Genomic DNA, 19,064 nt, shown 5'->3' on the forward strand with positions numbered 1-19,064 from the left:
TTTAACCAACAGCTAACAGATAACAAAGCGTTCTCGTTTATAACGAAAGCCAAGCTGCAGCATGAACGACTCAGTGGATAGGTCTTGGTACTGCACGAATTGTAATTTGAAATCATTTCGCTTGTGAGAGTGAATAACAAACCCTGTTATAGACCTTCCCACCTCAGAAAAATTTGCAAGGTTACTGGAATAAAGTCCAGCTCATTCTGCACTGAAAGTAGTGACACCTTTCTGCTACGCATATGGTCGATTTCAGTGTGTATGTGTGGAAACACAGAAGCATGATACTGATGAATAGCCTCCCCACCCCTCTCCGTCTCCCTCTATGTCCCTGTAATGCTACTGGCTAATGTCAGCTACTGGGGAATGTCAGCTACTGGAGAAAATTAAATTAACTGGCCTTGTCGTTTTACGAAAGTAAAGAAATCTCATTACTGTTGGGTGTGATGACGTGCGACAGGCAACCGTAAGCTTCTTCTGATGTCTACTGCTGCTTGCAGCATTTGCCACTCGCTACATGCAGATACAGCTGGCGACGTCATCTATAAGACATCCTTCCAACCCCTACACATACTGAGTCACTGCATCAGCTGCATCACAAAAGCTTTGGCGTGCCTGGGACCACCATACAGGTAGCCAAGAAAATGAAATACATCGAGATAAGAATTGAAGTTACATGCGATATTGATTCAGCAAGAGTCAGTATCAGGTGGGGGCATAAAATGGTAATTCGATTCTTCTGCCGGCCCCCAGACTCACTTCCTCATGCAACGGAAAACCTTAGGGAAAACCTCACATCGGTAGTATGTAAGTTCCCCAACCACACTGTAATCATCGAAGGAGGCTTTAAATATCCAACAATCAACGATGGTAATGACAGTTTTGTTAGTGGTGGGCATGACAATACATCTGGCGAAACGTTTTAAATGTCTTTTCTGAAAACTACCTAGAACAGGTAGTTCGGCATCCCATTCCCGGTGGAAATATAATGTGTCTTACGTCAATAAATAGACCTGATCTCTTTGAGGATTGGAACTGGTGTCAGCGACCATCAGGGAGTTGTAGCAACAATGATTAGCAAAGTACAAAGGGTAAATAATATATGTAGGAAGATTTTTATGTTCGATTAACTAAATTAAAGGCAGTAGTGGGGTTAAACTCTCCGCACAGGACAGAAGGACATAGATGAACTACGGCTCAAGTTTCAAAGAATAGTTGACGATGCACTGGATGGATATGTACCTAGTGAAACAGTTCGTGAAAGGGAGGAAACCTTAATGGTACCCTGCCGCTGTAAACAAACTTCTAAAGAAACAGAGGCTACTGCATAATAGGTATAAAACAAAGTGGCCAAAGGTGGAGGAGAGGCAGAACGCAACACATTTGGCAGCCAAGAGAACAATGCGTCAAGCCTTAAATGACTACCGTAGCAGAATATTGTCAAATTATCTTTCACAAAACCCAAAGAAATTCTGGTCGTACGCTAAGGCTGTTCCTGGTACCAAAGCTAGTGTCCAGTTGCTCTTGGAAGATACTGGAACTGAAATTCAGAATACCAAAGCGAAAGCAGAATTGCTTAGTTTTTTTTTCAAATGTTCCTTTACAGAGGAAAGCCCAGGAGTATTGCCCTAACTTAATTCTCGTACCATTGAACACATAAGTGAGATAGATAATCGTATCAGTGGTGTTGAGGAACAGATGAATTCGTTAAAACTGAAAAAAGCTCCAGAGCCTGGTGAAATCCCTATCAGATTCTTTAGCGAATATGTGGCAGAGTTAGCCACTCTGATACCCATAATCTACAGCAGATCACTCGAATAAAGAACTGTGTCCAGTAGTTGGAAGAAAGCACAGGTCACACCTGTCTACAAAAAGGGTAGTAGAGGCGATTAATAACTATCATCTGATATCGCTGAACTCGACTTTTATTAGAACATATTCTGAGCTCAAATGAAGGGGGATATCTCGAACAGAGTGACTTCCTCCATGCCACCCAGCACGGATACTGAAAACACAGATCATGTGAATCCCAGGGCGCAGTTTTGTCACATGACATATTGTAAACCATAGATAAGACAGTCGGGTAGAAGCAGTACACTTGACTTCCGAAAACTATATGAGCCAGTTTCACATCTGCACTTATTATCAAAAGTACCATCATCCATCATATGGGTTACCAAGCAAGGTTTGTGACTGGATTGATGATACCTTGGTGGGCAACATACAGCATGTTATCTTGGATGGAGAGTCGTCAGCAGATATAGAAGTAACTTCGGATGTGCCCCACGGAATAGTGTTGGGACCCTGGCTGTTCGTGTTGAATATTAACGACGTTAATGACTTTTACCAGATGATGCTGTCCTCTATAACGAAGCATGCTGTGAAGAAAGGTGCTCAAGTATTCAGTCGTACCTCGATAAGATTTCAAAGTTGTGAAAAGATTCTAAACTCACTTCAGAAATGTGAAACTGTGCACAGCACTGAACAAAAAAGTAATATCCCGTAACTACAATATCAATGAGTCAGAGTTGAAGTCTGTCAACTCATACAAATACTTGGGTGTAACAAATCGTAGGAATACGAAATTGAACGATCACGCAGGCTAAGTCGTAGCTTATGTAGGTGGTAGACTGCAGTTCATTGGTAAAGTACTGTGGAGATGCAATCTGTCTACGATGGAGATTCTAGAATACTGCTCAAATATGTGGGACCCATAACAAATAGACATGGAAGGGCAGCACGAATGGTCACAGGTTTGTTTGATCCGCGGGAGAGTGTCGCAGAGATGCTGAAGGAACTTAACTGTTATACTCTTGAAGATAGACGCAAACTATACAGTGACTGCCTACTTAGAAAGTTTGCAAAACCAACTTACGTGGCGACTCCAGGACTATACTACAACCGTCCACTCCCGCAGGAATCGCAATGACAAGATTAGAGTAACTACAGGGCGCACACAGGCATTTATTATTCATTCCTTCTTCTCGCACGCCATTCGTCAATGAAACAGGGAAAGCCCAAACATTGCTACAGTGGAACGTATTCTCTGCCACGCTTTTGACAGTGGTTTGGAGAGTATAGACGTAGAAATTTGTGTTGCAATGTGTCTGTAAGTTGTAGGTAAAGTTAATGGGAAGCTACGATTCATTGCTACAATACTAGCAAACGTCAGATTGTCCACAAAATATATTGCATACACATCAGTTATACGTCGCATATTTGAATACCGCTCGTACGGGATTCATATTATGTTTCAATAATATGAATCATCAAGAGCACAGAATAATATACAGTGTGAATGGTCACAGGCTTATTTGACTGACTAAATAGTGTAACAGAAATGTAGGGAACTCTTAAGAGGTGCACTCATTGATAAAGATGCCGTAAGTGTGCCACAAAGTGTGATCTCCAGATTATGGCAACGATTCCAGCAGACAGGAAACGTGTCCAGGCGCTACAGTACGGGACGTCCACATTGTACAACACCACAAGAAGACCGATATCTCACCATCAGTGCCAGCAGACGGCTCGGAGTACTGCAGGTAGCCTTGCTCGGGACCTTACCGCAGCAACTGGAACAGTTGTCGCCAGACACACAGTCTACAGACGACTGAACAGACATGGTTTATTAGCCGGAGACCTGCAAGGTGAATTCCACTGACCTCGGGTCACAGGAGAGCCAGTAAAGCCTGGTGTCCAGAACACAGTGCATGGTCATTGGAACAGTGGTCCCAGGTTATGTTCACGGACGAGTCCAGGTATAGTCTGAACAGTGATTCTGGCTGGGTTTTCATCTGACGTGAACCAGGATCCAGGTACCAACCCCTTAATGTCCTTGAAAGGGACCTGTATAGAGGTCGTGGTTTGATGGTGTGGGGTGGGATTATGTATGGTGCACTTACACCCCTACATGTCTTTGACAGAGGAACTGTCAGGTGTATCGGGACGTCATTTTGCAGCAGTATGTCCGCCATAACAGGGGTGCAATGGGTCCCACCTCCCTCCTGATGGTTGATAACGTACGGCCCCTCCGAGTTGCCATCGTGATGGAGTACCTTGAAACAGAAGATATCAGGCTTGCCTGTTCTCCAGACCTAAAGCCCATCGAGCACGTCTGCGACGCTCTCGGTCGGCGTATCGCTGCACGTCTTCAAACCCCTACGACACTTCAGGAGCTCCGACAGGCACTGGTGCAAGAATGGGAGGCTATACCCCAGCAGCTGCTCGACCACCTGAACCAGAGTATGCCAACCTGTTGTGCGGCCTGTGTACGAGTACATGGTGATCATATCCCATATTGATGTCGGGGTACATGCGCAGGAAACAGTGGCCTTTGGTAGCACATGTGTTTCGGGACGGTTTTCTCAACATATCATCAATACCGTGTATTTACACATCTGTGTCGTGTGTGTTCCCTATGTGCCTATGCTGTTAGGGCCAGTTGCGTGCAGTGCCACTGCGGCGGCGCGGTTCTTTCCGTCCCTTTACGACGAACCTGCACCTACACGTGAACATTGTCTCGGCAGATCATCAGTAGGATAGCCGAGTGAAACCTACTGTACTTCGACGTGAACCAGGCTGCAATTTAAGTCACTAATCTACGTTTCGGGAGAAAGTTTTCTCACAAATGAAAGGTTGGAAATTTTGTCCTCAATTAATATATTTTGAAACTTAGGTGAACAAGTATCACTGCCAAGCCCGTGCTAGTCTTAACACAGTCACTCACAATCCCATTCACTCACGTTAGCAAGTTTGTGGTGTTGCATTTCCCAAAAACGTAATAGCTACAAAAATACTGATTTTTTTTTTTTTTTTTTTTTTTTTGGATTGAGAATGCTCGCCAAATATTAAGTCTGTCGGTACCAAATGCAGTCACAGTTTTTAGCCACCGACCTGCTCAATATGCCACGCGGAGTATATGTCTTTGCTCATCACAAAATTCACTTAAAAATTCCCAAATTCCTACTCTCCCATCGGAATAATTATGCCGTCACTTTACCACACTTTTGATGTATGAAACACTGCTAGATCCGGCAGTTTATCATTTCCATCGGAACTACTACAACACACGTCCGAACTGTTTCATGGCTAGGCTCCGAGTCTTTCTAGTATACTCTAAATCTTCTTTTCCAGCAGAGAAAGGCGCGCGAAGAATATTGCTTTACCATTGGCCAGTTTACTCAACAGCCAATAGCAAAACAACATTCTCCCGCGTCAATCCGTGCTTTTCATCAGTAACCAATCGCAAAATAGTAAACCTAACGACTGCACTTTTTACCGACGTAATTATGTAATATGCTGAAGTTTTGTTTATGTATAAAGTTATTTACTATTGTTATTTATACCTGAATTAACTTTCCCTTTACCATAAACATACTTTAAAATGTATTCTACAAAAATCCCCTTTGTCCATATGCATACTTCTCCGAAATGTTCCCACACTAAATCCAACTACATAACTCTTTAAACAATTATCTTCATATTAACCTCAAACCACACTCACGCATCATTCATACTGCACAAAAAGACATAATAACACTTTATGAAAATACTAGAACAGTTTATGAAACACATTCTATTACTTTAGTGCACTCCAGTGGCCACAATCGAAACTAAAATCACAGTCCCCCTATCCAATAATTGCCATCTATCGGCTGATACATAAACTACGTGCGCGTCCAGTCTCGCGTCACCATCTGTCACTATTCAGCTCTGAGACACATCTCCCACTTAACGGCCTCCAAGGCAGGATCGGTATACGGCGCTACGCCTCACCACGTTGTGTGGCACCACATTCTGCGATTATCCTTAATTTATGAGCATGAGTGTAGTATGTGCAGCATAAGTATATTAGATTGTAATATAATAACTGTCTACATTGCAGGGTGACTACGGCAGCGCTCTGGTTATCAAGAGCGGAGAAGGTTACAAGGCGATCGGCGTGACCAGCTTTGTTCCGGACGGGGGTTGCGGCACAGCCGGGGCGCCGGCCGCCTACACCAGGGTCACCTCCGTGCTCGACTGGATCACCACGACCGCCGGCATTAGCGCTAAATGAGCAGCTGCTGCTGTCTGAGACGCGGATCTGTTCTGCCACCATCTCTGTTGTTTAAAATATGTCTTAATACGCTAATGTACACTACTCTTTTGTATAAGTGATCGTCTCTTCACAACAATAAAGTGACTTCAACTTTAATAAAGTGATGTATTATTTTCCGATGTAGCATGTAGTCGCCTTCCGACGATCTGCTGTCGTCGACCTCTGACATAAGATGTTGATGTCGTCATCTACTGTATATGCCCGACTTTTCGTTATATCTACGGATGGAGCAGCCACAAACATTTTCACTGTAACGGCGACTAAATTTCAGAATTTCATAATAATAATCAATGTTGAATTATTGCACAGTCGATCACCCTTCATTTGTTGCTGCGTCACCGAAGACGAGATAGTTAATAAATAATAAAGTATTTCAACTTCCTCTTTCCGACGTTACTACTTATCCGCGCTGTTTCTCATTTTGTATTACACTACTAGCCATTAAAATTGCTACACCAAGAAGAAATGCAGATGATAAACGGGTATTCATTGGACAAATATATTATACTAGAACTGACATGTGATTTCATTTTCACGCAATTTGGGCGCATAGATCCTGAGAAATCAGTACCCAGAACAACCACCTCTGGTCGTAATAACGGCCTTGATACGCCTGGGCATTGAGTCAAATGGATGGCGTGTACAGGTACAGCTGCCCATGCAGCTTCAACACGATACCACACTTCATCAAGAGTAGTGACTGGCGTACTGTGACGAGCCAGTTGCTCGGCGACCATTGACCAGACGTTTCCAATCGCTGAGAGATCTTGAGAATGTGCTGGTCAGAGCAGCAGTCGAACATTTTCTGTATCCCGAAAGGCGCGTACAGGACCTGCAACATGTGGTCGTGCATTATCCTCCTGAAATGTAGGGTTTCGTAGGGATCGAATGAAGGGTAGAGCCATGGGTCGTAACACATCTGAAATGTATCGTCCACTGTTCAAAGTGCCGTCAATGGGAACAAGAGGTGACCGGGACGTGTAACCAATGGCACCAATACCATCACGTCGGGCGATACGCCAGTATGGCGATGACGAATACACGCTTCCAATGTGCGTTCACCGCGATGTCGCCAAACACGGATGCGACCATCATGATGCTGTAAACAGAACCTGGATTCATCCGAAAAAAAGACGTTTTGCCATTCGTGCACCCAGGTCCGTCGTTGAGTATCGCAGGCACTTCTGTCTGTGATGCAGCGTCAAGGGTAACCGCAGCCATGGTCTCCGAGCTGATCGTCCATGCTGCCGCAAACGTCGTCGAATTGTTGGTGCAGAAGGTTGTTGTCTTGCAAATGTCTCCATCTGTTGACTCAGGGATCGAGACGTGGCTGCACGATCCGTTACAGCCATGGTGGTAAGATGCCTGTCATCTCGACTGCATGTGATACCCGGCCGTTGGGATCCAGCATGGCGTTCCGTATTACCCTCCTGAACACACCGATTACATATTCTGCTAACAGTCATTCGATCTCGACCAACGCGAGCAGCAATGTCGCGATACGATAAACCGCAATCGTGATAGGCTACAATCCGACCTTTATCAAAGTCGGAAACGTGATGGTACGCATTTCTCCTCCTTACACGAGGCATCACAACAACTTTTCACCAGGCGGCGCCGGTCAGCTGCTGTTTGTGTATGAGAAATCGGTCGGAAACTTTCCTCATGTCAGCACGTTGTAGGTGTCGCCACCGGAGCCAGCCTTTTGTGAATGCTCTGAAAAGCTAATCATTTGCACATCACAGCATCTTCTTCCTGTCTGTTAAATTTCGCGTCTATAGCAAGTCATATGTAGACCCGTGGTCTAGGGACAGTCGGCTCTCAGCCGTGCTAGCGTGCGGAGCTGCTCCGCGCGCCGTCCGACGTTCCGCTGTCGGCGGTGTTTACTTCCGCGTCGCGGTGTTTGTGTCTATCGAGTCCAGTACTAACGTACACCATGGCGCACTCGTACCGCCGTGCAACGATCAAAGTAACGTTTCAGGCCGAACATCCACGACCCAGAGCTTTCGAAGTCGAACAGTTCATACGTGAGGATCTACGTTTGAACCCCCAGGACGTAATCGGCATACATTTTTCCATCACTGGAAGTGTTGTCTACATCAAGATGTCGACGGAGGAAATTTGCAACGACATAATTCACCGTCATGCCACCGGACTGAAATTTGAACACACATATGGGTGCTGTGACGGTCGCCCATACTGGATTCGGTCTCCGGACATTGCGGGTGTTTGAGCTCTCGTTCGAGGTGCCTCAGGATGTGGTCATTGCCGCTTTCCAACCATATGGCACCGTCTTGGGTCACGTCGCGGAGAAGTGGCAAACATTTACGACCTACCCGGTATTAAATGGCGTCCGGCAAATAAAAATTGAGCTGGCAAAACATGTCCCATCGTACCTGCTGATTGGCGGTGTGAGGGCCATCGTCATGTATGATGGACAGCCACGAACGTGCACAGGATGTGGCCAGGAGGGACATGTACGTTCCGAATGCTTACACCGCCGTTTAATACAGACGCCGTTACGTGAAGAGACCCAGGCTTCGACGGTCACGTCCTTACCCATCACCTACGCCAAGGTTGCACAGGACCCCGTTGTACCAATCTCGATTGCGCCAGCAGCATCGTCAACGCCACCCGCCGCCGCACAACGCGCCGAGGACACAAGCACGGCGTCGCCTCCAATGTTCGCTTCAGGACCGTCCGGTTTGCAGACCGAAACCGATGTTCCTGTTGGAACCATGGACGTCGACCTCGGTGTCGTGCCGACGCCTGCCTTTGTCCAGACAGGTTCGGCGTCAGACGACGGGCGACCACATTCTGCTTCAGAAGGCCACATCAGAAAACAGCGGTCGCCTCGCAAACACAGGATACGACGACGAACGCCTTCCGATGACGCCCTTTCTCAGACGGCCCCACGAGATGTCGACCTGATGTCTGACGGTGATCTCCCACATTGCGTCCAGTCACGCGATGTGGCAGCAACAGGCGCCCCTCCTGTGACGCCTACTCTCCCAGCCAGGGACGTGTCCTCGCCGTTGTCAACGAATGATGACGGTGGTCCCCCTGCCACTCAGGTTGCGGAATCCACAACACCCGTTCCGGAAGTACGTGACCGAAGTACGTGACCGTCACATGTCCACGTCGTCAACTTCCTGGGCCGATGACGTTGAAGAAGAAGTGGAACAGACTGCCAGCGTGTCTGCACAGGAGTCCACCTCGGCGACACTGGGGCTGGCGCCCCGCCAGTAATTATCACCACGGCGGGACCACCGGTGGGTCTCCACCTGCCGGCTACTTCTACCGCACGTTCTGCAAATACTGAGGATGGCCGTACACAGCAATATAGTATCGCCACGATGAATCTTGCCACCATTCGTGCCCCCCCATAAACTGGCCATGTTCAGAGACACTATTTACTCTGCGGATGTGGATATAGCACTCTTACAAGAGGTGTTTGTGGCTGACTTCCTAGTTCCCACCGGATACAACGCCCAAGTTTCCCCCGCATCCGATACCGGTAGCGGCGTCGCCATCCTGCTACGCGACGGACTCCCTGCAGAGGACGTCATCTACCTCCTCACTGCGCGAGGTATGGCCCTCACACTGTTCGGCGTGCGTATTATTAATATCTACGTTCCGTCCGGCACTGGCCGTCGTCATGATAGACAAACTTTTTTTGATGAAAGCGTCACACCCCTCTTCACCGGTCCACAGGACGATTTGGTACTCGGTGGGGATTTTAACTCGACACAAGAGCCCGCGGACCAACTCCCGCGACATTCCCCTTGTGCATCTCTCTCAGTGGTCATCGACCGTCTCCGACTTGTTGACACATGGAAGAAGCTCCACGGAATTCAACCGGGCTACACATTCTACACCTCTCACTCGTCAAGCCGCATAGATCGCATCTACGTTACCCGCTCCCTTGCTGATGGCACACGTCATGCGGAAGTCTGGCCCTTGGCCTTTTCAGACCATGATGCGTACCTCTGTGACGTCACTCTCGCCCGACAGCAAGTGTCGCACAGTCGTGGTCTGTGGAAACTCAATGTCGCTCACCTGACCTCCTCAGACTGTCGCCGTGTGGTCGAAGAAGCGTGGGCACCATCGTCGAGAAGCCTATGGCTCCACCTTATCATGGTGGCTCTCCTGTGCAAAGCCGACCCTCAGGAAGACTCTGATGAGTTATGGGAAGGAATTAAAAGCGTGGCAAACTAATACCCTGCACTTATACTACACCATTCTGCGTGACTGTACGACGATGCCTTTCTCGCCAGCCCGGTAGTCGATGGTCCATCGCACGAAGGCGCAGATCTCCTTGATCATGCGGTGTAACTTGGAAAGCACTGTAGTCCGTTCTCGAGCTTCTAATCGAATCCCTCAAGAACGTCCGTCGATGAACCACCTCCTTCAGGAAAGACAACGATGACGACGAGCTCTGATCCAAGTCCTCACTGATGTGGAGGGGCGCCAGCACGACACCCAACAAAGCATCGGTCGTGCTCTCCATGCTCATTTTGCCGGGCTATATGCAGCCGTACCGCATTCTGCAGCACTGATCACAGAAGTCGCTCAGCTTACTACGAACACTCTTCCAGAGGATGCAGTGCATGACCTCCAAGACGACGTAACCACAGAAGAAGTGGTAGATGCTATCAAGGCGGGTTCCGATAACAGATCTCCTGGACCTGACGGTATACCCATCGAATTTTATAAAAGTTTTCACTATTTGTTGGCTTCCACGTGGACGGCAATCGCACAAGAGCTGATGTCACCGATGACAGTGGTCCCGAGCGCCTTTCTAGAAGGAATTATTATCCCCGTACATAAACCGCGCGGGTTATCGAGGGTCCAGGACTATCGACCAATTACTTTGCTCAACAGCGACATGAAAATATTCACACGGCTACTGGCATCGCGACTCAAGAAGGTCGCACGTTACGTCACATCCTGCGACCAGACTTCCCTAGGAGGCGACAACAACATCCGTACGGCCCTTTGCCGTTACAGAGACATGATAGCATTAGCGCATCATCAGCGTCTCCCTGGCGCCTTGGCTTCACTGGACTTTAGCCAGGCTTTCGACCGTGTTGACCACTTCTATTTACGGACAGTTCTTCACCATATGGGTTTTCCTGGCGGTATTGTCACAGTGGCTATGCGCCTGTTGAGTAGTGCAACCTCTAAAATCATGTACAATGGTCGTCTTACACCGTCCCTGGTCATCGCACGATCTGTACGACAAGGATGACCTCTTTCCACGACTTTGTATGCTTTCGCCTTGGAACCCCTGCTCCAGGGCATGCGCCAACGTTTGGAAGGCATGGCTGTGCAAGGCCACCGTTTTTGTTGTACAGCCTACGCAGACGACATAGTACTATATCTGCGCAGTGAAGATGAAGTACGAGCAGCACTGACATGGGTGGCGACTTACGGCGAAGCGTCGGGGAGCTGCCTCAATGTGTCAAAATCCAAGGTCCTGCTCTTTGGTGAGGGCTTGCCGGAGAGGTGCGCTGCCCCCCTTAGTGTCGCCGCCACCATACGGTGTCTTGGACTTGATTTCACAGCAGACCTGCGCCGCTCAGCGACTATCAATGGTAGACGCTTGCTACAGACAATCAGAGCAAATCTCGCAGATCACCGGCTACGAGCTCTCGACGTTATCCAAAGCGCGCAATACGTGAACATGTAACCTGCTTCCCGTGTACCACACGTGGCTCAAGTACTACCAGTCCCAAATCTCCTGGCGCGACGACTGTTGATGGCTTTCGGCTCCTTCGTCAGCTCGGGGATGTTATTCAAGGTGTAGTTTGAATCCCTTGCACTGCCACGAGATCGTGGCGGGGTGGGACTCATCCACATGCCGACTCGTGTCAAGGCACTATACGTCAGCTCCCAACTAAAACTTTGGCATCGTTGCCCGCAGAGCCTTACTAGCCTCCTACTTCACAACTTTGCACCGGCCTCCTTGTTCGCCCCAGTACTGGTGTCGACCATTCCAACCCCCTTTTATTACATCCAACGATTTTTCCTGGAGTGCAGTTATATCTACCGGTCCTCACCACTTACACGTTTGTACCTCACGAAAACAGTCTCCGAATTGTTACAACGATGCCGCCCGTCCAACCCTATCGAACGTAAATATCAACAGTATGTGTGGCGACACATATGGAAGGCGATCCAGGCGCGTTTTCTCGAATCAGGAGTTCAATCAGCGTGGTACATCACCGTGAATGGCAAACAAGTTAACCGAGATCGTCTGCACCGCATCCATCTCGCCGATTCATCCCTCTGCACCCACTGTGGAGTGGATGACACGGATGTCCACCGGTTCCACTGTGGCACAGCGCTAGACGTCTGGACACTTGCGCGGCGAGTTTTGGCGTTTCTTACTCGCCAGACACCGGCTCAGATCGACGTCCACATGCTTTTGTACCCCGATAAGACTTTCTACCCCTCCGCCAAAACGAACTCTGTGAATTGGATCTGTGGCCACACGATCCGCTATCTTTCCACTTCTGGCGACAAGTCTGCGTTAGGATATTGGACTTATCTCAACGAACGACACTGCGTCCTGATACGCAACCCACGCTATAAACAATATTTTTCCAATTTCTTACGGAGCACTTTCGATGACCCACCTAGTAGCTGGAACGTCCAAGCCCTGAGAAGCTGAAAACTGTATAAACCGAACCGAACTGAATAGATCTGCTACCCAGAACCCACGCCTACGCCATGAGAAGACACGTTTGGACGAGCTGGCATACTGTAGGCGGATACACTTCAGGAGCTCCTGTAAGAACTGGACTTTAACTACAAGTCGAACGACGACTTAAAAAGCTTTTCCTTATTTATTCCTCATAATTTGTTCTTAAAGGAAAAAGAAATTTGATTTTGGCTTTGAGAAACTTTTCTTGTTCCAAAAGATTGCTTCTTCGCCAACGAGACGAAGGAAACTCATTTTAGTTTACTGGAAGGAGAAACCAGTATAATTGGAGTCTTTGTTTTCTTTTGAAAAAAAAAAGGGTAGCGTCTTTGATACATAATCAAAACTTCGGTCCCGGGTTCGATCCCCGCCACTGCCTAAATTTTGATAAACAATCAGCATTGGCGGCCGAAGACTTCCGGCATAAGAAGTCAGCCTCATTCTGCCAACGGCCTTGTCAAAGAGGGCGGAGGAGCGGATAGAGGTTCAGGGCACTCTCTTGTCCTAGGGGTGGGAAATTGCCCCTAAAGGCGGAAGAATCAGCAATGATCAACGACATGAGGATGCAGAAGGCAATGGAAACCACTGCATTAAAGACACGTAACGTGTATCCACAGGACATGTGGCCTGTAATTGAAGAAGTGTCATGATGATCTCTCCATTGGCAAAAGATTCCGGAATAGTCCCCCATTCGGATCTCCGGGAGGGGACTGCCAAGGGGGAGGTTACCATGAGAAAAAGATTGAATAATCAACAAAAGGATAACGTTCTACGAGTCGGGGCGTGGAATGTCAGAAGCTTGAACGTGGTAGGGAAACTAGAAAATCTGAAAAGGGAAATGCAAAGGCTCAATCTAGATATAGTAGGGGTCAGTGAAGTGAAGTGGAAGGAAGAAAGGATTTCTGATCAGATGAGTATCGGGTAATATCAACAGCAGCAGAATGGTATCACAGGTGTAGGGCTCGTTATGAATAGGAAGGTAGGGCAGAGGGTGTGTTACTGTGAGCAGTTCAGTGACCGGGTGGTTCTAATCAGAATCGACAGCAGACCAACACCGACAACGATAGTTCAGGTATACATGCCGACGTCGAAAACTGAAGATAAACAGATAGAGAAAGTGTATGAGGATATTGAAAGGGTAATGCAGTATGTAAAGGGGGACAAAAATCTAATAGTCATGGGCGGCTGGAATGCAGTTGTAGGGGAAGGAGTAGAAGAAGAGGTTACAGGAGAATATGGGCTTGGGACAAGGAATGAAAGAGGAGAAAGACTAATTGAGTTCTGTAACAAGTTTCAGCTAGTAATAACGAATACCCTGTTCAAGAATCACAAGAGGAGGAGGTATACTTGGAAAAGGCCGGGAGATACGGGAAGATTTCAATTAGATTACATCATGGTCAGACAGAGTTTCCAAAATCATATACTGGATTGTAAGGCGTACCCAGGAGCAGATATAGACTCAGATCACTATATAGTAGTGATGAAGAGTAGGCTAAAGTTCAAGACATTAGTCGGGAAGAATCAATACGCAAAGAAGTGGGATACGGAAGTACTAAGGAATGACGAGATACGTTTGAAGTTCTCTAACGCTATAGATACAGCAATAAGGAATAGCGCAGTAGGCAGTACACTTGAAGAGGAATGGACATCTCTAAAAAGGGCCATCACAGAAGTTGGGAAGGAAAACATAGGTACAAAGAAGGTAGCTGCGAAGGAAGCATGGATAACAGAAGAAATACTTCAGTTGATTGATGAAAGGAGGAAGTACAAACAGGTTCCGGGAAAATTAGGAATACAGAAAAACAAGTCGCTGAGGAATGAAATAAATAGGAAGTGCAGGGAAGCTAAGACGAAATGGCTGCAGGAAAAATGTGAAGACATCGAAAAAGATATGATTGTCGGAAGGACAGACTCAGCATACAGGAAAGTCAAAACAACCTTTGGTGACATTAAAAGCAACGGTGGTAACATTAAGAGTGCAACGGGAATTCCACTGTTAAATGTAGAGGAGAGAGTAGATAGGTGGAAAGAATACATTGAAAGCCTCTATGAGGGTGAAGATTTGTCTGATGTGATAGAAGAAGAAACAGGAGTCGATTTAGAAGAGATAGGGGATCCAGTATTAGAATCGGAATTTAAAAGAGCTTTGGAGGACTTACGGTCAAATAAGGCGGCAGGGGTAGATAACATTCCATCAGAATTTATAAAATCATTGGGGGAAGTGGCAACAAAACAACTATTCACGTTGGTGGGTAGAATATATGAGTCTGGCGACATACTATCTGACTTGCGGAAAAGCATCATCCACACAATTCCGAAGACGGCAAGAGCTGACAGGTGCGAGAATTATCGCACAATCAGCTTAACAGCTCATGCATCGAAGTTGCTTACAAGAATAATATACAGAAGAATGAAAAAAAATTGAGAATGCGCTAGGTGACGATCAGTTTGGCTTTAGGAAAAGTAAAGGGACGAGAGAGGCAATTCTGACGTTACGGCTAATAATGGAAGCAAGGCTAAAGAAAAATCAAGACACTTTCATAGGATTTGTCGACCTGGAAAAAGCGTTCGACAGTATAAAATTGTGCAAGCTGTTCGAGATTCTGAAAAAGTAGGGGTAAGCTATAGGGAGAGACAGGTCATATACAATATGTACAACAACCAAGCGGGAATAATAAGAGTGGACGATCAGGAACGAAGTGCTCGTATTAAGAAGGGTGTAAGACAAGGCTGTAGCCTTTCGCCCCTACTCTTCAATCTGTACATCGAGGAAGCAATGATGGAAATAAAAGAAAGGTTCAGGAGTGGAATTGAAATACAAGGTGAAAGGATATCAATGATACGATTCGCTGATGTCATTGCTATCCTGAGTGCAAGTGAAGAAGAATTAAATGATCTGCTGAACGGAATGAACAGTCTAATGAGTACACAGTATGGTTTGAGAGTAAATCGGAGAAAGACGAAGGTAATGAGAAGTAGTAGAAATGAGAACAGCGAGAAACTTAACATTAGGATTGATGGTCACGAAGTCAATGAAGTCAAGCAATTCTGCTACCTAGGCAGTAAAATAACCAATAACGGACGTAGCAAGGAGGACATCAAAAGCAGACTCGCTATGGCAAAAAAGGCATTTCTGGCCAAGAGAAGTCTACTAATATCAAATACCGGCCTTAATTTGAGGAAGAAGTTTCTGAGGATGTACGTCTGGAGTACAGCATTGTATGGTAGTGAAACATGGACTGTGGGAAAACCAGAACAGAAGAGAATCGAAGCATTTGAGATGTGGTGCTATAGACGAATGTTGAAAGGTGGATTGATAAGGTAAGGAATGAGGAGGTTCTACGCAGAATCGGAGAGGAAAGGAATATGTGGAAAACACTGATAAGGAGAAGGGACAGGATGATAGGACATCTGCTAAGGCATGAGGGAATGACTTCCATGGTACTAGAGGGAGCTGTAGAGGGCAAAAGCTGTAGAGGAAGACAGAGATTGGAATACGACAAGCAAATAATTGAGGACATAGGTTGCAAGTGCTACTCTGAGATGAAGAGGTTAGCACAGGAAAGGAATTCGTGGCGGGCCGCATCAAACCAGTCAGTAGACTGATGACAAAAAAAAAGCACGTCATCTTCGTGGTGTAGCAATTTTAATGGCCAGTAGTGTATTTCTCTCCGATTGGAAAGCAATTGTTAAATAGCTTTTAAATCACAATTTACGCTTCACAATATTTCATAATCGAATCTTCCGGCATCCAGAGATCATTTTGCAGCTTGTATATGATTATCATTGACTAATACACACTCTGTCGTGGAAATCACCTTAGTTTTTTATGAACAACATTGAATAATAAATAAATGACCATGAATGACTGCGTTTTGTATACAGAGAAAAGGAGGGTTGATTCTAAAATTACTCTCAGCAATTACGGCAACTAAAATGTCCTTAATTTTTATAGTTCGTCACGCAAAGATATTACAGCAAGGTCTATGGTCCATTATTATACTTCTTTACAGACATTCAAACTTCGTACGCTTTTACTTTCACAAAGCTTATTGTCCAATTCCGTTCTTATATTCAGTTTAACGTCCCTTCGTGTAGTCCATAGATCCTGTTATCGGTTATTCGGCATGTAATATAATTTAATACTGAGCGCTACATTTTTCTCGCACTCAATTACTCAGCTATTCTTAGTCCGTGACCTTAAGGCAAAAGCCTGTCCCGTATAAATTACCTATAGAAGATTTTCTTGCAATTTAACAAACGTCCCCTGATCCCTTTCGTAGCGTATATCACACGCCGCAGCTACGTAGAGTCATTCAGAGCGCAGAAAACAAGATAAGAGAACTTACAATCCTTCACATGGTTTATAAAGTGGAATTTATAAACAAAAGTAACCGCGTTAAACCTGTTTGATTTCCCTGAAACGCTGCTTTGCTGCGGGCGTTATTCTGACGAGAGATTAGGTATATCGAAAATTTTAATTAAAACTTTTTCAGTGCTATTAATTATGTTCGATCACTTCTCCCCTATATGAAAATAAGCCTGATATTATTGCTCTCAATCAAAAGAGTTATTGTAAACACTGGCTCTACATTTGGCAACTACTTATACTCGTACTTTCACGTTACAGTGGCATATTTTCCATAGACTTTAGTTGTTTTGTCAATGAGTATCCTGAATATTGCACATATTAGGTTGGTGCATAAGATCCTAGCGTTATTGTTTTGCAAGTTGTTATTATGGTTAGTATACGCTTGTTTATCGATTGTGTTTTTTTATTTGTAGTTAGTTGTTGTTATTTGAGTTGTCATTTTGTAATTTGGAGACAGTGGGTGGAGCTGTGGACGCTAGAAAATGGAGTGCCAAGTGGACAAATCGGAACATCTCCGACATATTCTTCTTTATGAGTGAGATAGAGGGGTGACAGCCAGTAACGTTTGCCCCATGTATGAGGATGATGTCTTTGGAAAGAGGAAGGCAAGAACCTCGTTTTAAGGAGGATCGGTGTGACATTAGTAACCATCCGCGCTCAGAAAGACCTTCGGGATTTTATGAAGATTGTTTAAAAGCAGTAATCCAAAATGATGCACGTCAGTGTACTCGAGAAGTGGCAGATGTGATGAAGTGTGATCATTCCACTACCACGCGACATTTGCATGCAGTGATGGATGTTCAAAATTCGGGTGCGTAGGTAACGCATCATGGTTCGTGCACGCTTGTATATCGATTGTGATTTTTTATTTGTATTTCGCTGTTGTTATTTGAGTTGAAATTTTGTCATTTTGCAATTTCGAGACAGTAGCAGCACTCCGTCATCTGGCCACTAGTGGCCCATCGGGACCATCCGACCGCCGTGTCATCCTCAGCAGAGGGTGCGAATAGGAGGGTCGTGTGGTCAGCACACGGCTCTCCCAGTCGTTATGATGGTTTTCTTTGACCGGAGCCACTATTATTCGGTTGAGTAGCTCCTCAATTGGCATCACGAGGCTCAGTGCACCCCGAAAAATGGCAACAGTGCATGGTGGCCCGGATGGTCACCCATCCCAGTGCCGGCCACGCACGACAGCGCTTAACTTCGGTGATCTTACGGGAACCGGTGTATCCACTGCGGCAAGGCCGTTACCCAATTTGGAGACAGTGGGTAACAAAAATCATCCGGTGGCCTTATGTGCATCTCGCTTGCTCGTTGTCAACTGGCTCGTGATCAGCTTCGACCATTGCTATCCTGCTTCGTTACTAGAGACGAGAAATTGCGCCTTTATCGTAACATAAGGAAAAGAAGGGTATGGTTGAGCCCAAACAAATAATCAACTCCCCGTCCAAAGATCTGCGCTCATCCACAAAAGATTCATTATTGTTGTTGTAGTTGTTGTCATTATGGTCTTGCGTCTGAAGACAAAAGATAGAATCACCAAAAACGCATTTGAAGGAACTCTCCAGACAACAAGACCATTGGGCCGACCTCGTACAAGGTGGAAAGATGACATAGAGAAGGACATCGCAGCATTAGAAATTTCCGTAGGGTGGAGAGTGACTGCCAGAGACAGAAGGTTGAAGCAGATCACAGACCCTGTAGACCACGCGCTGCATTAACTATCGTCTTTCTAGGAAAAGCTACTCTTCCTACTGCGAGTGTGCATTTTATATCCTGCTCTTTTCATCCATCATCAGTTATTTTAATGTGCAAATAGCAAAACTCATCTACTACTTTTAGTGTCTCATTTCCTAATCTGACTCTCTCAGCAACGTCTGGTTTAA

The 19,064-nt window shown here is 46.1% G+C and overlaps 1 pseudogene; it reads right to left on the reverse strand.

Annotated features, from left to right (window-relative positions):
* Positions 1–18,312: 18,312 nt before the first annotated feature.
* On the reverse strand, positions 18,313–18,430 carry LOC124717570 (annotated as a pseudogene).
* Between the last annotated feature and the right edge of the window lie 634 nt (positions 18,431–19,064).

Source organism: Schistocerca piceifrons, chromosome 9, assembly GCF_021461385.2.
Source record: "Schistocerca piceifrons isolate TAMUIC-IGC-003096 chromosome 9, iqSchPice1.1, whole genome shotgun sequence".
NCBI classification, from domain to species: domain Eukaryota; kingdom Metazoa; phylum Arthropoda; class Insecta; order Orthoptera; family Acrididae; genus Schistocerca; species Schistocerca piceifrons.